The sequence below is a fragment of the Equus asinus genome, chromosome 13 (assembly GCF_041296235.1).
Source record: "Equus asinus isolate D_3611 breed Donkey chromosome 13, EquAss-T2T_v2, whole genome shotgun sequence".
Classification (NCBI taxonomy): domain Eukaryota; kingdom Metazoa; phylum Chordata; class Mammalia; order Perissodactyla; family Equidae; genus Equus; species Equus asinus.
In genome coordinates, this window is record NC_091802.1 from 5,567,853 (window position 1) to 5,593,879 (window position 26,027).

A 26,027-nucleotide genomic window follows, 5' to 3' on the forward strand; every position below is an offset into this window, starting at 1 on the left:
TCTGGAGGAACCCAAACTAAGACAATAGCAGTTAAATAGCACAGCATGGCCTGTGATGAAAGCCCAGGATCCCATTCCTCCTTGTAAGTCCTATTCCTCAAGGACAAATTTTACTCACTCTTGCAGATTTCAGTTCTTGTCATGGTGCTTTCATAACTGTAGATAAAATGCTACATCTCTGTTTTTCGATTTAACCATTTTAGATGGTATCTATCGACTCCCTAGCAGGAAAGATATTTAGTCACTTATGATTCCACCCTCATTCTTTAATACCTGACATGTTTATTTTTATATTTGGCTCTGTTATTGGCTACAGTTAATTTTACAATAATGTTTTTAAACCCCTAGTTCTCAATAAATCAACTTTGGACAGTATACATTGACAACCCATTTAGTAAGGCTGGGATGGTTCCACCAGCTTCTCCATCCCACACTTCCATTACCTAACTTCCATCAACTGCACCCCTCTTACTGGGTCAAGGTTGTTAGCACTGAATTTCTCTCCTACCATCTCCACAAAGCCCTCCATGCTTTGTCCATAAGTTGATTCTAAAAGTCAAAAAACTATACTCTATAAAATTTTAGATTCCAAAAAGTGAGAAACTATATAAACACAAACATATATGTTGTAATAATGCACATGCTGTGTATGTTTTTTAACTTTTAGAATATATTTCAAAATTTTGTTTCTGTTCATTTTGTTAATACTTGGTAAATGTTGACCGTGTGCCAGGTACAACGAGGTAGCGAGGATACAGTGATGAACAAAAGACCTCAGTCCCTGGCCTCAAAAGAACAGATGGGAAAGTTAAACCCAAGCCAATGCTGGAGCTGGTCTGGTTGCATAGTGGTTAAGTTCACACTCTCTGCTTTGGCGGCCCTGGGGTTTGCAGGTTTGGATCCCTGGCACGGACCTAACACTGCTCCTCAAGCCACACTGGTGGCCTCCCACATAAACAGAGGAAGATTGGCACAAATGTTTGCTCAGGGCCAATCTTCCTCACAGAAAAAACAACAACTAGCAAATGAATAAAGAATTACAAACGCATAAGTTCTCCAACGGAAAAGTACAGGGCATTTGGGGAGTTATAGTAGAGAAAACTGATTTAGACAGGACGGTTAGGAAAGACCTGCTTAGAGAAGTGCTATTTACCCCGAGACGTGAAAGACGAGTAATGTCAGTGATTGTGTGATGTTTGTGTGTTGTGTTGTGTGATGTTGTGTTTGTGAGTGTGTTTGGGGAGAGGAGGAACAAATGTGAAGCCCCTGACACAGGAAGAGCCCGCCACCAGGAGCAGGTGAGGCGGCCTGGGCTGCACGGAGCACTTTGCATCTTACTCGAAGCACAAAGGGAACCACCCAAGAGGTAAGACAGGCGTCAAATGACGCCAGGAAGCTGAGGAAGGGGATTCAGGCTCTGATGGCAGGACCCACAAGGAGAATTTTGTGACTAACCAATGAGATCGTGTAGATTAAGTGCTGAGCAGCATGTCTGGTGAATAGGCCGTGTTTAATAAATACGGGGCACTGTTATTTTTAATTATAATTAATTGAAAATGATTTAAACTCACTGAGACTCAACTGGCTTCCTTGTAAAATAAGGGTATTGTCCATCCCAAAGTATAAATACACTACAGGAATCCTGTAATAAACTACAGAGCGTAAGTAATTTTTGTTAATGGATGGATGTGGCTGGTGAAGTGGCCTCGTTTCACTTTCATCTCGAGGACGTTTCCATTGGTGTGGAAACTGCTCTTGGCTCTCAGAAAACCAGCAGCGTGTGCGTGCCGCTCAGCTAAGGAAGTGGGACGGGTTTCCTTTGCTTTGACACAAGCACTTTTCTTCCTTAACACTCCCCAGATCTCCTGCATAGGAGCGAGGTGTCTGCCAGGATCTGTGGAGGGAGCCCTGGCCCGGGCACATGTGCCTTGGCCTTCCGCCCACCTCCATTGCCAAAACATCCAAACCTGAACGGTGCGGCACCCGCTGCAGGTTTAACGATGGCTGACGGAAGCTTTTAGAAATGTGTGGTTTCTATTTGTGCCAATGGGGTGTTGTTCCTCTGGTCCCCATTTTCTGCAGGTGGTCCATTTAATTTAACTTCCAGCCACTAGGTTGCTTTCATTCGGGGAAGTTACTTGTCCTTCCTGTACATTTCAAATTCCAGAATCCTTTACATTTCCTGTGTTTTCTCCTCTCCCTTCAGCCCCATTGCCCTCAAACTCCAGAGCAAAAAAAAGATTAAAGAAAAAATTCTTACAAAATAAAAAATTTCCATGAGTCTGAACCAAATCTGGCATCATTTAAACCTGAGCGGCTATGTGACTCTGTGGCCGGAAATGGTTTGCTTCAACACCTGAGGGTTTTTTTTTTCAAATGACCTTATTTTAATGGTTCGATTTTGACAAATCCTGAGTCCCTGCTGAAAGGGATACATGAGACACCTCATTTCTCTAGCTGGTGACAGGAGTTTATGAAGCCTAGGCTGGTCCAGAGAGGGGAAGCTAAAGGCAATTGTAAGGAATGAATAGGAGTTTCCAGTCTGGGCGAGTGTGACAGGGGTGGAGGCCGGGGCACACACAGCTTCCCTGTGGTCAGGAGAGGAAGCCTGCCCGGAGGAAGTGATGCTTCAACGCGGCAGCTAGAGGACCAGCCGGCCGGCGTCCCAGAGGACCCTCCAGGTGCAGGAGGAGGCGCTGAGGCAGGCCTGCGACCAGCAGACAAAGGAGGCTTTGGAAGTCATCCTAGGAGGAGCCGGAAAGGCACTCAAGGTAGAGAAATGCGGAGGGCAGAGCAAGGCCCCTGGCCTGCCGCAGGACTCGGAAACCTGTGAGAATCCACCCCTCCAGCAACAGGTGTGCAAGTGTTTGAGTGTGCACATGGGTGTGTGCACAGAGACATATCAGCAGCATAAGTCTTATGTTCCACAGCATTTTTCCAGAGACGTAGCAGGCCTTGGGCGGCACAATCATTTCATTTTCGCTCTGGAGAGCCCAAGGGCGCAGTAATGGCACTTTCTGGGGGCTGTTGGGAAGGAAAACAGGGATTAACAAGTGAGGCAACAGGGACCTTCTGAGCTGAGACGCCCTGTCCACTGAGGGAACTCAGTGACCCTGGGAAGCAGCATGCTGTAGTGACCGAGTCAGACAGGCTGTGTGACTGAGGAAAAAAACACAGAACATCTTCGTGCCTCACTTTCCTCATCTATGAGGTGGGTATTATTGGGGTGCCTTCAGTCAGAATGGGGGAAGTATTTTCAGCTGCTCACTCAGGATTAGGGGGTCTGAACTCATGACCACTCCAGGAATCAGCAAGGCAAAAGCCCTCCAGCCTGCATTCGCTCCCCTATTATTTTAGGTCGCAGAGTGCCCGCCTCTTCTCTGACCCAGCACACCCCTCCCCTTTCTGCTGCTTGCCTGTAGCCTCAATATAATGTGAGAGGTTTGTCTGCTGAGCTTCTGTTGCCAAATATGGCAAAGAGGTGCCTAGTGAAGCCGGGGACCTTACAACATCAGAACATCCCAGGAGCTCATAGGGGAGTGTACAGGTTGCTGAGGCGAAGGGCAAGTTTGCTTTGGGGGCTGTGCTGGGGGACGGACGGAGGGGCGACAGTGTGTAAAGCTTGCTCGGTTTTCTGTTTTGTTTTTTCCTTCTTTACCTCATGTAAGTCATGGTCAAATATGTAAGCCTTTGAGGCAGGTTTAAGGTTTAATATGGCTTCCTTTTGTATGAGGCGAAGGCTTCACAAGAATAATGGAATTCCAAGTTCGAGTTCAGCCAGCGCGGTGGCTCATTGCTTTCTTTAATTACTCCCGCGCCTCAAAGGGCCGCTCAGACTTCGAAGAGCTCTGACACTAAGATTCACGGATAACTGACCCCGTGAGGGTGTCTGGAGGATTCAATTAAATGTGGCTGTACTTGTAAAAAGCCTAAACAAAGACGATGCTCATGGAGTGGGCTCTTCCTTCTGTGTACCCCTGGCCGGGGTCCGCCCTTCCCTCCCCTGTGCGCTGACAGTGAGCTGACAGTGCGCTGCTGGCTCTCCGGCACAGCATATTTCCTTCTGCTTCATTCTTAGGTCAGCCCTCCCGCTGAACTGTACGCCCCTTGAGACCCGGGGTCAGGTCTCATTCAATTTTATAACCTTCATAACCAAATGTAACTGAAACATCGGGAAGGAAAAAGCCCCCGTAATTAGAGCACTTCTGTCTTGACCAGCCTTCAAATCACTTTCAGGCCTTTAACAATTCATTGGCGCCACTCTGGGTTTGAAGCCTTGCTTCATTTCCAAGCTTCTCCTGCACTTCTCAAAGTAATAGAAAGTATAGGCTTATTTCCAAATTTCAATTTAAATTAACTTGGCTTTGTCAATGCTGTGAATGCTTAGTGATACGGCCCATGATGGACGAGCTGTGGCGTCACAAGGACCCTGGACAAGGAAAGAAGAAGTGCCCCTCATCTGTCTTCAGTGGGAGGCATTGCCTCTTTCCTGTTCACGGACGATTCACCTTCTCAGCCACAGTTGGCACTTCGACTCTATTCTTTCTCCAGAATAGAGCTTCTCAAAATGTGGTCCCCAGACCAATAGCATCAGCATCACCTGAAAACTTGTTAGAAATGCAAATTCTCCATTTCCACCCTAGACCTCCTGAACCAGAAACTTGTTGGGTGGGGCCCAGCAATATGCATTTTAACAAGCTCTCCAGGATATTCTGAAGAGCACTGAAGGTTGAGCACCCCTCACCTCCTGGCATCATTAGGGCTAGAACCAGCTTGCCCGCACCGTGGCTTCCTCTCCTGTGAGAAAGCAATGGAGGCGATGGCGCAGGCCTTGCATTTGGTCAGTTCGCTGGCAGCACTCTGAACGAGCTAAGACTAAACAGACCTCTCACATGCATCTCTATGCCAAATGAGGATTTCCTTGCCTTTTTCTGATTTCTGCCTTAAATCTTTATATCCATAAATGTCAGTGAAATTTTAGTAGAACTAGAATAGAGAGAGAGCAATGTCAACCTCAGATGGGCCTGCGTTCTCTGTTGAAAGGAGGCTCAGCCCTCCTGTGCGGGTGAGAGGGGAAGGGCATCCGTATTTCTCATCGGCCCCGTGTAGGACTCCAGAGGACAGACACTATGAAGCACCAACCCAGGGGGAACTGCAAAACCTGCTTCCTTTTCAGTGTGTCAAGCTGCTTTAAGTGAACTTCAGGGGTAGGGAGTGAAGATAATCAGGGAAATAAAAAGGGGTGTAACTATGAGCGTTCCAAGTCCACACAGGACTGGCCTATGGAGAGCCCTACTCCTTGTTCCTGCCTCTGAACTGCCTTTGGTCCAAATTCAGGCACCCAGCTCCTCAGGAGGCCCCTCCACACGCATGTATGTGCTCGGGCTAAAGGAACAGTGACAAAACTAAGGGCACATGCAAATTGAAGGTGGTTCAGCAGGTCGAGAGCAGAGGGAGAGAGGGAGCAGGGGAGAATGGGAGATGAGACGGGCGCCTACGTGAAGACACCATTGTGAGGTTTCAGGCAGACTGACATTATACATTTTCAGTGGCACTTTAGCTGGAATGGGGAAGATTTGAATACAGACATGACTGGATGACAGCAAGGAGACCCATAGTTGAAACAGCCACGGAAAGATAAAATTCCTACAGGCAAACTTGGCAAAAAATGTGCTAAAACGATGTGAGAATTGTAAAACTCCCCTGAAAGACACAAAAGTGGACTTGGACAAATAGAAAGACATCTTCTGTTCTTAGTTAGCATGACTCCACATTATAAATATGTTGATTCTCCCCAACTTTATATAGATATTTTAAATAATTCCAATAAAAATACCAATAGGTTTTCCAGACACCTACAACCCCCTCCTCCACACCAAGAGCTAGAGGAAATTATTGTAAAGTTTTTTTCGAAAAAAGATAAACCAGGGGGCCGGCCCCGTGGCTGAGTGGTTAAGTTCGCACTCTCTGCTTGTGTGGCCCAGGGTTTCGCTGGTCCAGATCCTGGGCGCGGACGTGGCACTGCTCATCGAGCCATGCTGAGGCGGCATCCCACGTGCCACAACTAGAAGGACCCACAGCTAAAAATACACAGCTTTGTACCAGGGGGCTTTGGGAGAAAAAGGAAAAGTAAAATCTTTAAAAAACAAACACACAAACAAAAAAAACCCATCAGCCAGTAAGAGTAGCCAGGAAAACGCTGAGTAAGAACAGCAACGAGAGGACTGGTCATGCTATCAAATTTAAAAACATATTATTTCATGGGATTATTTTGTAGCATTAGATTGGAAGCAGCCCAAATTCTCACCTCTAGCAGGTTGACTGAATAACCTATGGTATGTGCATCACATGGACTTCTATGCTGTCATGAGAAAGAATGGGGAGGATATATGTGTATTGACATGGAGTGATTTCCAGAACCTAAAAGCAAGGTGCAGGCTAGGACATTTAGTATACTATTTTTTGTGTTTGTAAAAAAAGGAGGAAAATAAGAAAACAGCAAAAAACCTTAAATTACATTCAATAATTTTGATAGCATTATAATTTTAAGTATGTTTTTGTATTGTATAGGATAAAGCAAATAAATACATATCTCAAGATCAGTAGGAACTAAAGTTTTTCATGTAAATCCAAAGTTAAAGGAAAAAAATCATATTGTTAAATTTGAATTTGAATTTGTAATACTGACATGAACCAAGTTTTTTAAGTATATATACTTTGTGTCAGTGCAAGCCAAAAACCTAGAAGCAAGGGTTCTCTAGTAATAGTGAGCACCTCTAACACCTAGATTTTGCTTTCTAAATACCATTCCCCATGAGAAGAAAATAAGGCTCCTCAGTGAAATTGCTAATCCAGGTCTGGAGCAGGGAAAGTACAAAGTGAACCTAGGATATCTTATCCCAAAAAACAAGTACTCAGAGAGGCACATTAAAGGGCAGAGAAGCCAGCTTGAAGGGCTCTCACCGATTAAATTCAGTTTAAGATAAGCATCAAAAATAATACTGGCTGGAACTGATTGAAACACACTGAATAAATAAGATCAATGAGTCAATATTGATACACAGAGAAAGAAAAAGAAAGAAAGAAAGAAAAAACTCATCTGCCACCACTAAAAGTAATTATTATACCAACCCCTTATTCTAAGGATTGATAGCTAAAGAAAAATTTAGCATTTATTGTGCTTTTTTTTAGGATGAACCATAGTTTGCTAGTGATGGAGAGATCCCTTCATTATATAAAAATGGCAGCTAATGTGGAAGGAATAATAGAATTTTAAGGTCACTATTTGGAAACCCCCAGTAAAATAACTGATTCAGGCAAATATAAACAACAGATGATAAAAATATCTATGCTGATGTGGAATAGAATGGTTATATGGTGCCAAAATCTACCCCAGAGATTACACGCTAATTGCAAAAGGGGAAAAGGCATTTTAAGCAAGTGATCACACTTAGTACGCATCACCGATGGTAGGACATGTTCCCTTCCCTGCCTTCCGAGGCGATGTGCTATGAATGCAGAGTGTCGCCTATGCTTCTTAGAATTCTTACAAAAGTGCTTCACTGGCTCCTAACCAACCCTTTAGATATAACTTTCAGTTTGCAGGAAATAAATGGATAGAGGAAAAATTAAATGATACCACAATGAGATAACCTGAGAAATCCAAGGTTTGGGACAGTCTATAAGATAATTGGCCCATTCTCTTCACAAAACACGGAGTAAGAAGATAAAAAGGACGTGAACGCTTCTCAATTAAAAGAGACCAGAGGGATTCAACAACCAAATGCATGAACCCTTACCGGGCCCTGGATCATTGACAGACATTTAGGGAAATTTGCATATGGACCGGGATCGGTGATATGAGAGAATTTGTGCTAATTTTCCTAAGTAGGTTAATCATATTGTAGAAGGGAAGAGAATGTCTATTCTCAGGAGATTCGTGTTGAAGTACTTAAGCATGAAAGGACATGATGTCTGCAACTTGCTTTAAAATGATTCAGCCGAAAATAAAAGGACAGATAAAAGCGAACATGGCAGAACATCTGACAAATGCTCAATGTCCCATTCTTCCAATTTTTTTTGGTAAGTTTAAAATTCCTTAAATAGGGCCGACCCTGTGGCCCAGTGGTTAAGTTCACGCGCTCTGCTGCGGTGGCCCAGGGATTCACCAGTTCAGATCCTGGGCACGGACATGGCACCGCTCATCAGGCCATGCTGAGGTGGCGTCCCACATGCCACAACTAGAAGGACCCACAACTAAAAATATACAACTATGTATTGGGGGCGCTTTGGGGAGAAAAAGGAAAAATAAAATCTTAAAAAAAAAATTCCTTGAGTAGAAATTTGGAAATAAAAAGATAGACTGACTTCTAAGTTTCTGGATTGGGCAAATGTTTAGAAATATTTAGTCATTTACTGAGAAAAAGAAAACATGAATGAAACCTAGAAGAGACGGCAAGGGTGGTAAACGCAAGCAAGCAGGTCTTAACGGAGGGAGAAGGGCTTTCTTCCTCCCGTTTTCCCCTTGCTTAGATTTCTCCTCACCTCTACCCTCCGTTGGTTGGAAGGTGGTGGGAGGGTAGGGTGTGGGTGAGGGGTGCTCAGCTCAGGCCACCAGCACCAAACCTTCTAACCCTGGTTTAGCAGCCAGACTCAAGGAGTATTTCAGGGCAAAATCTATAAAATTCGGTAACGAGTTAGGTGTGCTGGGGAGGGAATGGCAAGGCTGATGCCACGTTTCTGAATTATTCAGTTGGATAGATCGTGGTGTCATCACAGAGGTACCCTGACCTCCAGGGGCTGAGAAAAAATCAAGCTCAACAAACACATGAAAATTTCTGAAACCTACAATTGAGAATAAAAATTCCTTGAACTAGACAACAAGATTCTATCCATAAATGGAAATTACAAGTTTAAAATGCAACGTCACAATAACTCAAAGGGGATCACAGACCTACACGTAAAATGCCAAACTATAAAATTCCTAGAAAGTAACAGAGGAGAAAACCTAGATGACCTTGAGTTTGGTGATAACTTTTTAAATACAACATCAAAGGCATAACCCATGAAAGAAAGAATTGATAAGCTGGACCTCATTAAAATGAAAAAATTTCTGTTCTGCAAAAGACACTGTCAAGAGAAGTAAAAGACAAACCAGATGGGGAGGAAATATTTGCAAAAGACATATTTGATAAAGGACTGTTATCCAAAATATGCGAAGAACTCTGAAAACTCAATAATAAGGTAATATTCAGGGCTGGCCCTGTAGCAGAGTGGTTAAGTTGGCGCATTCTGCCGCAGCAGCCCAGGGTTTTGCCGGTTCGGATCCTGGGTACAGACGTGGCACTGCTCGTCAGGCCACGTTGAGGCAGCCAAAACAACTAGAAGGACCTGCAACTAAGATATACAACTATGTACAGGGCAGGGGTTTGGGAAGATAAAGCAGAAAAAAAAAAAAAAGAAGAAGAAGATTAGCAACAGTTGTTAGCTCAGGTGCCAATCTTTAAAAAAAGAAAAAAGATAATATTCATATGAAACTGCAAAAGACTCTGAATAGCCGGGGCAATCTTCAGAAAGAAGAACAAAGCAGGAGGCCTCACACTTTCTGACTTCAAACTATACTACAAAGCTATAGTAATCAAAACAGCATGGTGCTGGCATCAAATGCACAAGATGGGATGTCTTGTACTACCAGAAAATAAGAAAGCGAAACATATTTACTGGAGTCATGTTCAAAGGATTCAAGAACCAACTTGAAGAGGCTCTCCCTGGCCAAAGATGGGACAATTTGAGCATCAAAAAATAATAACAACAATGGATTGAAGTATGTCCAATATATTTAAACTTATGAGCTCATAATGACACTAAAGAAATTAGTCACCTTTGGAATATCTGTGACTACTACTCATAATTTTCGTAACTTGTAAATAAAAGAAAATAATCAAGCTTTTATTTTGTCTTTTCTATGTGATTTGTAGCACTGGGTAATTAAGTAATTAATGAACAAAGTGGTTTTTAAAGAAATATTGTAGCTAACGAATGAAGAAAGAATAAGATTCTAATATCACATTGGATTAACTTGGATTCAGGTTAGATTCGCTGCAATGGATCTAACTGCCCATTTACAGAAAACACAAGGCTTGGGTTAAGTGACACCACGGGAAATTCCACAGTGCCTGAATCTGCAAAATCCAGCCCATGGGAAATTCTACAGGACAAATGACCTGGTCCCTTCCATACAAATTTGCAAGAAGAAAGACTCGGAAAGAGAATCTTTGAAACTGACGAGACAAATTAACCAAATGGAATGTTTGAACCTTCTTTGGACCAAGAGCCAAACAAACTTAACTTTAAAAAAATTGTATAAGAAAAATGGAAAAATATTCACTCTATAAGATATATCATATATTAAGGATTTATGGTACATTTTTTAGGGTGAGTGGTATTACTATTATGTTTTTAAAAATTCTATCTTTGGAGATAGATATTGAAATATGATAAAATGATTAATGCCTAGAATTTGCTTTAAATTACCCAGGGTCCAGCAAAAGTCAATAGAAGTATGGATGAAACAAGATTGGGCATGGACTGATAATTTTTGAAGTTAAGTGACAGGTACATTGAGTTCACTGTAGTCTTCTCTCTACTTTTCAATATGTTTGAAATTTTCCATAATAAAAGGTTAAGAAAAACTTGGAAGCAACCAAGATGTCCTTCAGTGGTGAGCGGATAAATAAGCTGTGGTGAATCCAGACAATGCAATATTATTCATGCTAAGAGTAATGAGCTATCAAGCCAGGAAAAGACATGGAAGATCTTAAATGCATATTACCAAGTGAAAGAAGCCAATCTGAAAAGGCTACATACTGTATAATGCCAATATAATTCCAACTATTTGACATTCTGGGAAAGGCAAACCTATGGAGACCAGTGGTCGCCTGGTATTCACAGGGAGGAAGGGATGAATAAAGGGAGCATAGAGGATTTTTAGGGCAGTGAAAATACTCAGTATAGCACTTACTGGTGGATAAGTGTCATTACACATTTGTCCAAACTCACAGAATGTACAACATCAAGAGTGAACCTTAATGTAAACTGCAGACTTTGGGAGATGATGGGTCAATGCATGGTCATCAACTGCCAACAAATTTACTACTTTGGTGGGGATGTTGCTAAAGGGAGAGGCTATGCATGTGTGGAAATAGCGGGTATATGGGAAATCTGCATCTTCCTCTCAATTTTGCTGAGACCCTAAAACCGCTCCGAAAAATAAATAGTCTTAAAATACACACACACACACAAAAGCAACATCATTTGTCATTAGGGAGGTATGAATTGAAACGATACTGAGATACTACCACATAACTATTAGAAGGGGAAATAATAATAATAAAAGACAACACTAGATAGTGGACCAACTGGAACTATCACTGTTGCTGTAGGAATGCAATAGTGGTACTGACACTTTGGAAAACAATTTGATTGTTTCTATAAAGTTAAACAGTTACCATATGACAAATAAAAATGGCAAGCAATAGGATATATTGGAGAATATGAGAAGCCATTTGGTATAAACCTAATTCGGCCTGACCTTGTCTTTCCAAAAGGGCCTGACCTTGGAGGCCGTTGAGCACGCATTGTATATCTGCTTAGACATCCCCATGGCAAGAAAAAAGGCCCTTGAGATAATGGTGCAGCTTCCCTCCCCCTCCCAACGTTGGCATTCCCTTAAGGATTAAGCGTCTTTCCTTAGGCTAGGAACTGATTGCTGCGCTCACCTGTGACCGCCCAGCTCAAGACAATAGACTTGCCTCCTGCTACGCCCACTGAGAGAGCAGACCCACTACGTGCTGTGTCCATCAAGCTGTGCCGACAGGGCAATCTTATGACTATTGTGGGAGGGACATTTCAATCATATGTGGAACAGCCTGTTTGGGGGTATATAACCACTCTGTATACCTCACTTCCTGGGTGCCCTTCCTTCTTTCAGGAAGAAAGGCCCCGGGCAATGGTCCTCACATTTTAGCTCAGAATAAACTCACCCAAATTTTCATTTATAGATTAGTTATGGATTATTTTCATCAACACATACAATGAGCAACTGCATTCCTGGGCATTTACCCAAGAGAAATAAAAATGTATGCTCACACAAAAACCTGAATGCAAATGCTTATAGTGACTTTCTTCAAAATTTCCAAGAACCAGAAACATCCCAGATGTCCTTCAACTAATGAATGGGTAAACAAAATTTGGTACACCCATACAATAATAGAATATTATTCACCAATAAAAAGGAATGAAGTTCTGATCTGCACAACAGCATGGATAAATCTCAAAAGCCTAATGCTAAACGAAAGAAATCAACTAAAAAGGCCATATATCGTCTGACTCCATTTTTATGACAGTCTAGAAAAGGCAAACTATGGGGCCAGTGGGAGGAGGTGTGGTTGACTACAAAGGGGCATGAAGGAATTGTAGAGGACGATGGAACTGTTCTATGTATTTGATTGTGGTGGCCATTACAAAATTGTATGATTTGCTAAAACTCATAGAAATGTCCCACTTTAAAAGGGTGAATTTGCTCTATGTAAATTATACCTCGATTTTTTTAAAAAAGTTAAAAATGCAAAGAACTGTGAGAGATAACAATGGACTAATAACGCAATGACGTTAAAACAAGGTCAATTAGCCAACAACTGCTGGGGTTGGTGTTATGACCCTTCCTGATTTTGGAGAATAAATGTTATGAACTGTGGTGCTGGGGGCTTGTGAAGGGAAAAGAAGGCTGCAGGGAAGAGAGGCAGGCGACCAGCTAGTTGGTGAAGTGTCCTCTTGTGACTCAGGCCAGCCTCATTCCAGTTCCTCAGGGCACGCTTGAATAAAACCATTCACTTGCTAATGTGTCTCAGGGCGCACTTTATCAGGAGCATGGTGCCCAGCCCCCAGCTCCACATACCTCTGGTGTTCAATAAAATCCTTCCTAGATTAGCCAGAAAGCCTTCCCAGACCGAAATGATACATAGTAGATACAGCGAGCCCTGTAGCTAAACCCTGTTTTAGAGAAAAGCCTGGTGAAATCTTGTCCTACAGTTCCTTCCTTGTGACGTGCATGTACAGCCTCGGGGGAGAACGTGGAGCAAAGTCTGAATTCCAGGGCCCGGCCCAGGCCGCCTCACTGATGGCCTCTGTCCTCTCCTGTCTCATTGGCAAAGGCTCAGTTTCACCACCTGGCCAATGGAAATATTAGCTGTTTTGAGCAATAAAGCACGTGCTGTATTTGGAAGTCATTTCTAAAATGAAAAATGTTATTTATGCGGGGAAGCAAGGGCCCGGCCTGAATCCTCTCGGACGTGACCCTGGGCTCCCCCCACCCAGTCTGGACCTCTCGGTTCCACCATTTCTACATCTGGGAGATGATACCGCCGCCTCTGAAGGAGCCGGCTTCCCACTGGTGCAGCCCCGAACAATGGTTTCGATGAAAGAGATAAGCGAAGAGGCCAGAGGGTCTCCGGAAAGAAAGGCAGCTTGTAGCTTTTCAAGTTCAATGAGGCTTAGGAGGTTGGAAGGCTCTCCGCAGAAAGGCATGGTTGAAAGAACGCCGAGGATTCAAAGCGCGGGCTTTCCCGGACCTCTGACCACTGGCAGCCATCCGGGGACGGGTGTGTTTGCCCGTGTCTCCCCTCCCTTCTCGGGTCATTATTCCCTTCCCAAGGCTGGATTCCTCAATCTGTGATGACCTAATGGAATTACCTGGAAGGTCTGCCTAGGGTCAGCCCTCGGAACCCAGGGCGGCAGGTGCAGCCTGCGCCTCCATTCCCAGCCCCAAGGACTTGATGTATGCTAATACGGGGGCCATCAGGCCTGGGACAATGGAGCGTCTTAATCCCCCCTGGCGAGGGAGGGGGAGAGCCTTCATCCACACCCCTCCCCCAGGCTAAAGCGTTGGCAGAATGGAGACCTTCCAGGACCAGCCGGGGACTGGTTCTTCCAAGTGTGCAGCCCCGGAGGGAGCTCCCGGACGGACGCGAGCGCGGACGCCTGCGAGGACTTTCTCCCGGAGCCTAGGCGCAGCCGGCGCTGCGGAGGCTGCGAGCGCACCTTCCGGTGTCCCTGCTCCTGGGTAGAAGCAGAAGCAAGCCGTGGTGAGGGAAGGCGGGTGTCGAGGTCTGATTAGGCTGAGCGGGCATCGGCCTGCAAGAGGCATTTATTTCTGATTTATTCGACGTAAGCACAGGACTTGACAACCGCAAAACGTCGCACGTCCCGTCCTGGTCCTGAACTCTCAAGCAAATGCCTCTCCCTTTGGTGACTGAGCCAGCCCTGCACCTCTGAGAATCCAAAGTGGAGGGAAGACGGCTTCTGGCTGTCTGGAAAGGTTTGGCTTGTCTGCACCACCACCCCCCCCCCCCCCCAGGGGACCAGGATTTCTGTCCCCAAACCAGTCGTGGAAACGCTCTCTTTTATCTTCACTCTAAACTGTGTGGGTCTGCCACTGCTGGCGCGGGGGTGTAAGGATGGAAAATGGATAGTCCCCAATATCCCCAAACGATTTTGCCCCTCCCAGCAACTCTCCTCCCACAGAGCAACTAAACCTTCAGAGGGCACACATTTTACTCTCCTGAAAGAAAAAGTGCAAAGCAGCCTGCATACAAATTAGCGAAGTTTGCAAGTGCAGTCTCCCATTGTTCACGTTTTGCCAATATTTCCCATTCTTTCTTTGTCTCCCTCCTTCCAGATGCTTTATGGGGCCCATCCTTTCACGAACCCTCTGTGAGCTCTGTGGCCTCAGGTGAACACCGCTGTCCCTGTTGGCCCCTTGATGCTGTTGCCAGAAGTCCCCTGGATATAAGTCCCGTTTTGTGGGCGCACAGCTCCCTTTAAAATGGGAGGAAGTGGCCTCAGGGAAAGGCTGAGATCCTTCCAGGGCCGAGATCCCCGAGTCTGGAGTAATGCAAAGCCCCTGTGTATCTCGGAGGGTGTATCTGGGGAATTGTATGCGACTTTTGCTCCACCCCGGGGCAGTAACAGAACCTGAGCTGTGTCATTTGAACCACAAGACTAGACATTTTTCCCGCTGCCTTCTCATCTCCGAGAAGACTTGTTTCCTAGGCGCTAGTGGTCTCACCGTGGTCAGAGGAAGCTCTCGGCTTGACCAGACTCTGGCCCGGCTCTGGGACATTTGACCCTCTTCTGGACATCTTGGCTGTGACTTGGTTTAAGCCACAATCCTGCGGCCTCCTTTGTGGGGTGTGTGGAATTGCACAGAAGTTCTCCCTTCACAGAAAACTGCAGAGAGAAGCCAAAGGCGACAGCCCACTTGCTCTGCTGCTATTGGGAGAGTCAGGTTCATTATTTCCTAATGTTTTCAGATTCAAATTATCATGTAAATTAGAGATAGGAAATCACCATTAGGTCATTTTTCCTATCCTCTCAGGGGCTGAAGTGGGATCAATGTATGTTCTCAAGTTCTTTGTTCTCTCTTGTGTTAAACAATGTAAGGAATGGGGCTACTATTCTTGAGAGAGTATTACATATTCTAATAGATTTTCACAGTTAAGAAGGCCTTTCATCTTTGGCCCAAAGTTTTCTTTCTTTAAATTCATTTCATTACTTCATTCTTTGGATCTCTCTTTACTGCAGCCTCTCCCTTTTGGGGTTTAGACCCTAAAGAGACAGTTCTTAGAAGTGGTTCTCTGAGCAAGACACAGGAGCCCAGCCCCTGTGGAATGGGAAACAAGTGCAATTGGACCGAGTCCTTCCTTCCTTGTGCAAGTGGAAAGGATTATAGAAACAGATGAAGGGGTAACGCTAACCCAGATCCCTGTGGCCTTGTCGGTCAGAGAGCCCACTGAGACTTTTCTCTAGGTTTTTATGACTCAAACACTATAAATGGTTCTGTTTCCCTCAGAAGAGCCAGGCACACCGCTTAGAAGTATCTTTTGTCTTTGCTGTTGTAGGGGAGGAAGACTTTTCCTCTATCCAATGTGGGTTCGTCTGGCCGGAGAACGAATTAAATTCACATGAGACAGAATAGCAAGAGAAAATTAAACAAAGCTTTATGAGGAACCATGGCCCGGGGCCTTTCTTCCCGAAGGAAGAAAGGGCACCGAAGAAGTGGGGTGCACATAGTGGTTATATACCCCCAAACAGGGTGTTTCACATATGATTGAAATGTCCCTCCCACAATAGTCACAAGATTGCCCTGTTGGCTCAGCACTTGATGGACACAGCAGATAGTGGGTCTGCTATCTCAGCGGGCGTAGCAGGAGGTAAATCTATTGTCTTGAGCTGGGCGGTCACAGGTGAGCACAGCAATCAGTTCCTAGCCTAAGGAAAGATGCTTAATCCTGAAGGAAATGCCAACATTGGGAGGGGGAGGGAAGTCAGTTACAGGAGGTTACCAGACAAGCGCAATAAACAAATGCAGATTTAAATCCTTGCCTTCCCCGTTGATTAAGAGTTTCTAGAGACAAGGTCATCTCCTTTCTTCTTCCTGGTGCAGAGAGGGAGGCACCTTTACAGACAGAGATTTCCTTTACAATGTAAAAGTCTCCTAACAAAGGGTAAGTAAATTCTACTTTTCAGTTGCTTTCCTGTCTGCAAAGAAACCAGCCTCAAATAATCCTCATGCCAAAGAGACATATCTTGGGGTGGCCATTTCCACTCCCCACACTGTGTTTCACAGTCACATTCTTCTGCACCAATACACCTGTTTCTGCCTGGGGGGAAGTGAAGGCTCGTGGGGGTTGTGTCTCCTAAAGCTTTAAGGGCAAGAATTCCCTAACTGAGGTCTCACAGGATGTGGCCTTGACAGCCTTGTTCAGAGACCAGGAAAAAATAAACATCTCATTTTTCAAAGATGTCCATGGAGTCTTGGCTTGTTAACAGGCTGTAGATACTTGGTTCAACTCTGTGCTTCTGGCTGGTTCTACACAAAGTTGGAAAACCATTTGCAAATTTGACCAGAACTCTTTCTAGACTCTCCTTCCAGTATTTTTCTCACCTCTTGGCAACCTGGCTTTCTACCCTTGGTACCTCAGAGACCCCCAAACTCCTCCCACAGCTCCTGCTCCTAAGCACTTCCCTCCTTCCTTCCTTGGCACTTAACTTCTAAGTAGTTGGAAGCGATTCTGATAGGTTAATTCAAAGTCAAGTTCTCCTTGAGGGACAAGGTGTACAGTTACTTTTCATCTCCAGTGGTTTGCACAAGACTTGTCTGTGCCAAGTAGATGCTTATTCAATATATGCTAATTGGAAGTGGTACTACTGTTTTAAGTAAAAGATTCTGAAGACATAGGTCAATCCTTCTGACAAATAAAAATGGCAAGCAATAGGATATATTGGAGAGTATGAGGAAGCCATTTGGTATAAACCTAATTCAGCCTGACCTTGTCTTTCCAAAAGGGCCTGACCGAGGCCGTTGAGCATGCATTGTATATCTGCTTTAGAGATTCCCTATGGCAAGAGCAAAAAGGCCCTTGAGGTAAAGGTCCAACTTCCCTCCCCCTCCCAACGTTGGCATCTCCTTAAGGATTAAGCATCTTTCCTTAGGCTAGAAACTGATTGCTGCGCTCACCTGTGACCACCCAGCTCAAGACAATAGACTTGCCTCCTGCTACGCCCACTGAGATAGCAGACCCACTACCTGCTGTGTCCATCAAGCACTGTGCCGACAGGGCAATCTTGTGACTATTGTGGGAGGGACATTTCAATCATATGTAAAGCACCCTCTTTGGGGGTATATAATCACTCTGTACACCTCTTTTCTTTGGTGCCCTTTCTTCCTTTGGGAAGAAAGGCCCCGGGCCATGGTCCTCAGATTTCAGCTCAGAATAAACTCACCCAAATTTTCATTTACAGATTGGTTATGGATTATTTTCATCGACACTTCTAAACCTTCCTTCTTTTTCTTCTTCCCTCCCTCTCTCCTTTTTTCCCAACTTTCTTCCTTTTTTCCTTCTTTCTTTCTTTCTTCTCCTTCCTCCATCCTTCCTTCCTTCTTTCCATTCTTCATTGCTCTCTTTACAAATATTGTTGAGCATCTTACCATAGCAAGCACATTTTTATCTTCCAGAGATCAAGAAGAAAACAAGACCAACTAGGTACTTTTATGAAACTTGTGTTCTATTGGGAAAATACGCTAACCAAGTAAACACAGAAATGAATAAGTTTATGGAACAACAAAAGACCCCGAATAGCCAAAGTATTCCTGAGAAAAAAGAACAAAGCTGGAGGTATCACACTCCCTGATTTCAAATTATACTACAAAGCCATAGTAACCAAAACAGCATGGTACTGGCACAAAAACAGACACACAGATCAATGGAACAAAATTGGCAGCCCAGAAGTAAACCCACACATTTATGGACAGCTAATATTCGACAAGAGAGCCAAGAACATACAATGGAGAAAGCAGAGTCTCTTCAGTAAATGGTGTTGGGAAAACTGGACAGCCACATGCAAAACAATGAAAGTAGACCATTCCCTTACACCATGCACAAAAATCAACTCAAAATGGATTAAAGACTTGAATGTAAGACCCGAAATCATGAGACTTCTAGAAGAAAACATAGGCAGTATGCTCTATGACATTGGTCTGAGCAGCATATTTTCAAGTCCCATGTCTGACCGGGCAAGGGAAACAAAAGAAAAAATGAACAAATGGGACTACATCAAACTAAAAAGCTTCTGCACAGCAAAGGAAACCATCAACAAAACGAAAAGACAACCTAACAATTGGGAGAAGATAGTTGCAAACCACATATCAGATAAGGGGCTAATATCCAAAATATACAAAGAACTCATACAGCTCAACAACAAAAAAACCAACAATCCAATTAGAAAATGGGCAAAAGATCTGAACAGAGATTTCTCCAAAGAAGATATACAGATGGCCAACAGGCATATGAAAAGATGCTCAACATCATTAGCTATCAGGGAAATGCAAATCAAAACTACAATGAGGTATCACCTCACTCCAGTCAGAATGGCTATAATTAACAAGACAGGAAACAACAAATGTTGGAGAGGGTGTGGAGAGAAGGGAACCCTTGTTCACTGCTGGTGGCAGTGCAAACTGGTGCAGCCACTATGGAAAGTAGTTTGGAGTATCCTCAGAAAATTAAGGATAGATCTACCATATGATCCAGCTATTCCACTGCTGGGTATTTATCCAAAGAACTTGAAAACACAAAGGCATAAAGATACTTGCACCCCTATGTTCATTGCGGCATTATACACAATAGCCAAGACTTGGAAGCAACCTAGGTGCCCATCAAGGGACGAATGGATAAAGAAGATGTGGTATTTATACACGATGGACTACTACTCAGCCATAAGAAATGACGAAATCTGGCCATTTGTGACAACATGGATGGACCTTGAGGGTATTATGCTGAGTGAAATAAGTCAGAGGGAGAAAGTCAAATACCATATGATCTCACTCATAAGTAGAAGATAAAAACGACAACCAAAAAAAACACATAGCATTGGAGATTGGACTGGTGGTTACCATTGGGGAAGTGGGGAGGGGGGAGGGCAAAAGGGGTGTTTAGGCTCACATGCGAGGGGATGCACTATAATTAGTGTTCGGGTGGGGAACATGATGTAATGTATACAGAATTCGAAATATGATGCACATCCGAAAAAATAAAAGTTTAAATAAATAAATAAATAAATAAATAAATAAATAAAAGAAATGAATAAGTTTAGAGAGTGACAAGCGCTATGAAGAATGTCAACTGGGCGATGTCTGCAGAGTGACAGGGTAGCAGTGGGTGGGAGCGGTGAGTAAAGAGAAGGAGTTTCCTTGGAACTGGTAACCGTGGAAAGAAAGCCTCTCTGGAGTGACTTCTGAGCTGAGTTCATGACAAATAGGATTCACCATGGGAAGCTTTGGGGGCAGGATGTGGCCTGGGTTCAAAAGTCCCTGGGAGCAAGGCAGCTGGGAGAGGAGGAGGAAAGCAGTGCGGGCCACAGCATACCAAGCCAGAGGTCAGACAGACTGGTCGGCACCGATTGCACCAGTGTCAAACCCTGTGGGTCACAAAATCAAGTGTGAGTTTTAATCAGAAAGCTAATCCTTTAGCTTTGTCATTGTGGATCTGTCATGTCACTCCTTTGGGTGTTACATTAATTATTTATGGCTGTGTAACAAATTGCCCCAAGACTCAGTGCCCTAAAATAACCATAATCATATCTGCTCTGTCGTTTCTGTGGGTCAGGCATTCAGGAGCGGCTGGGCAGTCTGGCTCAGGGGCTCCCGCTGCACTCCTGGGGAGATTTGACCGGGCGGAAAGGTCTCCCGCTTGTGGCTCGCTCACATGGCTGGCAAGTTGCTGGTGCTGCCTGTTGGGGGGAGGCCCCAGTCCCTGTCCATGTGAACCTCTCTATAGGCTGCTCAAGTGTCCTCGTGATATGGCAGCTGGCTCCTCCAGAGCCAGTGGTCGGAGAGAACAAAGTAGAGCTGCGACGTCTTCTGTGACGGAGCCTCAGAAGTCACACCTCGTGATTTCTGCAGTATCCTATCGGTTACACAAGTCAGCCTTTGGACCTACCAAGGGCATGGGGACCAGGAGGTGAGATCCTTGAGGGTCAGCCACAGGCCTGTTGCTAATCTCTGATAAAGATGTTCAAACTGGATAATTTCTAAGCCTAATATTTTATGGCGATAACTTCCATGAATACACGTTTTCATAAGGATTCTGTTTTAATTATGTCATTTTCTGTTATGAGTGACGGGCATGAGAAGATGGGTAAGAGAAGTAGGATGAATCTCCTGGTCCCTTCAAATCAGACCACAAAAGAGACTAATAGGCTTACACTGAAGCTGAAGCTGACGCAACCCTGTCCCCTGACTGTGGGGAGAAAAAATGAAGCCGTAGGCCTTTATGACTCACCTGGTTATGATGGACTCTGCAAGGCTGAGCTCGCCGAATGTTCCAACACACCAGCGTTGTCTTCTCTGTAGCTCCTGGGACTTCTCCAAGCCACACACATACCAGTGTTATCAGCAGGGAAATGTCATGAGGGGCGACCTGACAATGTGGCATTGTCCTGTGGGGTTTATGACCAGGTTTCAACAAATGACCTTTTATCTCACTTCTTTTTCCCTGGGTGGCTTGACACACCTCAGCACAGGCTCACGGGGCCGTTTGGCAACACCTGCTGTCAGATGGCTTTTCTGTCGTGTCTCCAAGATTTCTGGGCACCTCCTTCCACTCTTGAGTGGCACCGTCTTGGCAGTGTCCTGCACAAGGAATGTTGTCTTAGGGAGGCCCTGGGGGCTGTTGGCAGTGGGAGTCCTTGTGAGCAGCTGTGATTTGTGGCAGAGAATGTTTCATAGTTGAATTTGCCCCAGCACAACTTGTCTGCGGCTCAGCATGGGATGGAATGATGTGGTAAAAATCTGGAGAAAGGAGAAGCGGGTATTGTGTGTCAACCAGGATTAAGGGAAAGAACCTCTCAAGGTTGCAAAAACAGTCTTAAAGAAATACATCATTGAATCACATATGATTGTCAGAAAACCTGGGTTAAAGTCCGGCTGTCTCACTCTGTCTTATGTCTGTCTTGGACGGGGACACGTAAGCGCTAAGCTTCCCTTTCCTCATCCAGTAAATGGAGATGAATATCTTTCTTTGCCCTACAGAACCGCTGTGAGGATCAGATGAGAAGGTGACAGTTATTAAAAAGTACTTTCGAATGCATGAACATTTGCAGAGGGGAGGGACATATGGTAGGAACGTGGCTTTGCAATCAGCCAGCTCTGGGTTAAAATCTGGGTTCTGCAACTTAGCTGTGACTTGCCTCATGCTTCTCCAACTTTAATGTGAACACCCTGGTGATCACGTTAAGATGCAGCTTCCCATTCAGCAGATCAAAGGTCAGGCTTGAGGCGCTGCCTTTCCAGGTGATGCCCATGCTGCTGGCCCTCATTTTGAGGAGCAAGGAGTCAGGCTCCCTAAGCCGTGCTCTCAGCCCTGATGCCCATCAGAACCACCTGGGAGCTGGAAAAAGTTTCAGTGCTTGTATCACAGCTCAGATCAGTTAAGTCAAAATCTCTGAGGATGGAACACAGCATCAGTATTTTTGCTCTAAGACTTAGTTTATTAATCTGCAAAATAGAAAAATAATAGCCTTTCCCTCATAGGCCTATGTTGGGATTCAGATTTTATGAGGATCTTCATACAGTGTTTGTTCTATAAAAAACTATCAAGAATTTATAGATACTACAGTGCTTTTGAATTTACAGAGGACTTGTACATACATCATCTCACTTAAGTCTCAAAAAAGCCCTGGGAAAGAGTTCTGTTTCCAGACTCTGAAGGGCAAGTAGCCGGAAGAGTCCACAGCCAGGAGAGCGTATGGCTGGGACTTGAATCCATCTCCCCACTGGTTTCAATGAACAACTTTATGACTGCATATGGCTCTACTAATGTAAAGTATTACCTAAAAACCTCTTTCTTGGGATGTAAAAGCTGCCTACATATATTATCGCCACAAAGGTAGCCGTCCATTACTGAGTTTCATTCATGTGGCATCATTCGGAATCTGATGCAGTTGAGGTACGAGCCACAGGAGGAATTTACTTCCTTCATTCTCCAAAGAGAATACACAACTGTGAAAGCTGTGTCTGTCCAACCAGCTCCAGGAATTGATCTCACTTTATTTCAGAAGGAAGGGATGCCATTCTAGGGCTTGAGGTAGGATGAAGCAAAGAGAAATGGCCCCTTTAGGGGGAAGTCATCCCTTTGACCCCTCAGTTTTAAAGTGGGTAAACAGCCATCTGGGAGCTACGCAGCGCTCCCTGGCTCCCTGTGACTTGCTCCTTCTCTCTCTTCTTCTTCCCCTGGAGGATGGCAAAGAGTTAGAGAAAAGAGAAACCAGTGAGAAGTCACTTTTTTTCCTGAATCTTAGATGGATAAGGATAATTCATCTTTACTGAAGCTCTGAAAAAAACTTTTTTGGATTGCTAAAAGGGTATGTGGTCCCCGTTTATTCCAAGGCTGAGGTTAGCCATGGAAGTAGTGACTAGAAGTGCCGATGTTGTGAAAATCACGAAAGCAGCCTACTGGGATGGAATAATTTAAAAGTGCCTGAGCATCGCATGCAAAGATCTCAGATCCCACCAAAGGCTGGCATGGCACGCTCCGAGAAGCTCTCAAGGGATTTAAGGATTGCTGTGCTGGAATGTTCCCCTTTCCTGTTTCCAGCCTGATAAAGGAGCAAAATGGCTTCAGGGGGAAAAAATCTTCCATTTGGCAACTATACCAAGTAATGGATAGAAAATAGTATTTTGGATGTAATTGATGCTTTTTTACAATTGATAGAGACTAAGAGAGTTCTTGTTTATTTTGAAAAAAGGAATTAAATGGAAATACCTGGGTTATTTAAGAAGCCATTGGAACGCACAACACTGGGGAATTTATCTTCTACTTGCTGACAACCTAATGTGTGTTTACCCTCCTGTCGTAGGCTTAGGATAGTGAATCCAGAGCTGAAGAGGCTGCTAATTTCTTTTTGGAGATCATTCTTCTTGTGAAAACAATACCTCGTCTTTCTGATGGTGGAGCGTATTGAGGCACTTTGGATATTCCCTCTTGTTCTGGCTAGGTCACCAGAACACCCGTGTGATCAATTACTGGATGTTTTGATTAGATGAGGAGTAGACGCTCCATCCTTGTGGGTGGGGAGAACCATCCCTCCCCTTGTAGCAAGACCTTCCGGGAAGGAAGAGAGCAAGCTCTTGGCTCCTTTGATGTATGGTTCAAAGTTCTTACAACACATCTCATGGCCTGAGGTTGCCCAGTTGAGACCAGTTGTCAGAAAATGAGCATGTGGGTCCCTCAGGGGAAATTATTGTAAGAGTCATGGTACTCTTGTCTGATGACCCCTGGCTTCATAGGAGGGACCCAGAGCCTCACAGGACAGCTGGTTCTGGGTTCCTGGCAAAATGTCTTGTGCTGTAGATTCCCTGGAGAGATGAGTGTGCCCTTGGGAAAGCGTGTGCATGGTTTGGCACCTGCCTGTATTTGTGCATATGTTCTAAAAGAGCTGTAATGTTGGAAGGCCAGATCAGCTCTGTGAGGGTCATGCGTGGTGAGCGTAGCCCCTCCTCAAAGCCTGAGAGGGACATCCATGCCCAGCTCAAGACAGGACCCTTGGTGAACCTGCCAGAGCCGGGTTTCTAATCGATGAGGCAACTGTGAACAGCACAGAGTCCTTCGGAGCAGGCAGATTTCCTCATGGAGTTTGGACTTCTCGCGGGAAGGAGAGAAGAATGCACTTCTTTCAAGTGTGGGACAAGCCCTGGGAGTCATAATCTGAACACGTAAGAAATACGATCTTAAGCGGCACCCTCAGCCAGCGAAGTGGGACGTATCAATTATCCTCAACTGTGGAGCAGCCAGATTTCCCCAAGGCGTGTTTAATCAAGAGAGAGCAGCTCACGCTCCCACGAGCACTTCATCAGTGTTTTCTTTGCAAAGCTTTCTCACAGCAGCAACTTTCAAACACTTACTGACACGGTATGAATTATTAGAGATGAATTGTGCGCCAGGCACACAGGTGTTTGGGGTAATTCCTGCCTCCGTGGAGTTTGCACTCTAATGAGGGGGAGCAGATAGTAAATAATAAACATCACAAGTCAGTCAGTTGTACGGTGTGTTGGAAGTGGCCAGTGCAGTGTTAAGGGGGCAGGAAGTAGGCACGGCGGGCCGGAGGAGTTGGCATCCTGCAATTTTAAGACAGAGTGCAGGCCTCACTGAGAAGACGTTTGAGCAAAGACAGGAGGGAAGTATGCGGGGAGTGGGGAAAGGGGGTTTACACAGAGCAAAGGGCCACTATAAAGGCCCTCGAGCAGGGGGTGTCAGGTGTATTGCACACTGGTGCAAGGCAGCCGGTGTGGCGGCTGGAGCTGACGAAAGGAGAGTAGCAGGAGATGGGCCATGGAGGGAAGTGGCATGGGGTGGGGGAGGGTAGACAGACCACGTAGGGCGTTGCAGGTCATTACAAGCCTGTGGGTTTTTCTCTGTGTGAAGTAGCCCTGGGAGGACTTTGAGCAGAAGAGTGGTTGGTGTATTCTGGCTGATGTTTAATACTGCATTACTCCCAACTATAGTACTGAAGGAGATTATTGGTGTGGGGGTCGGGGGCGGGGGGAGGCTGGAAGCAAGGAGCCCAGTTAGAGGTTTTTACTGTGATCCAAGCCGGAGATGATGGTGATCTGGGCTGAGTGGTTGCAGTGGAGATGGTGAGAGAACCTGGCTCTGAATGTCTGTGGTGTGAGCTCTCAGTGCCCTCCCCGTTGCTCACACTTACCCCAGTGTGCTGCAGGTGACTTCCAGCTGCCCTCCATCTGCATCTTTGTGTCTGAGGACTTTCTCTCAGGACCTGAGGGGTCACCTTGCCCACCGTGCCTCCCTATGACCGCCATCCAAGGGGCTCACTGAAGGTCTGTCTTATTGTCCTTGGGCCCTGCCTCACAATACTTCAGAAAGGGACCTACTTTCTAGCAAAAGTGGAGTGAGGGGGGCACCTGGCTGTGGAATCGTATACCACAACCCTGGGCCTGATGGAACAGTGGGGCAGCCTCTTAAAGGGCACAACTGGATCCCCAGTGTACAGATGACCGTCTGTGGAGTGGGAAGCCCTGTCCTTTAAGACGCAGAACATACTTCAGTGAGCCTCAAATGGTGAACCCTGGACCTAGAGAGTCAACACCACCTGGGAGCTTGTTAGAAATGCAAGATCCGAGGCCCTGCCTCAAACCTTCTGAATCAGATTTTCAAGGTGGGGACCAGGCATCTGTGTTTTAAGAAGCTTTCTAGGTGATTACAGGGAGACTGCATTATATGGTGCCAGATCCGCAACAGGTAGAACACATAGGCTCAAGAACCAAAGGGCAGAAGTGAGAGTGGCCCCTCCAACCAATCCTCTCAGTGCCCCACTTTGGGAATTTATACTTCCTATCCCTGGACCTTCAGGTGAGCTGGATTAAAGGTCCTGGTTCCCAGGGGAGGGATAGCTAT

At 45.1% G+C, this 26,027-nt stretch overlaps 1 long non-coding RNA gene across 1 annotated transcript in view; it reads right to left on the reverse strand.

Annotated features, from left to right (window-relative positions):
• Positions 1 to 26,027, reverse strand: part of LOC139040007 (uncharacterized) — a 62,905-nt gene that overhangs the window by 27,596 nt on the left and 9,282 nt on the right. The window contains exon 2 of the long non-coding RNA XR_011493549.1: positions 20,898 to 21,406. This is a non-coding gene — a long non-coding RNA (uncharacterized lncRNA). The remainder of the gene's footprint in view (positions 1 to 20,897; positions 21,407 to 26,027) is intronic.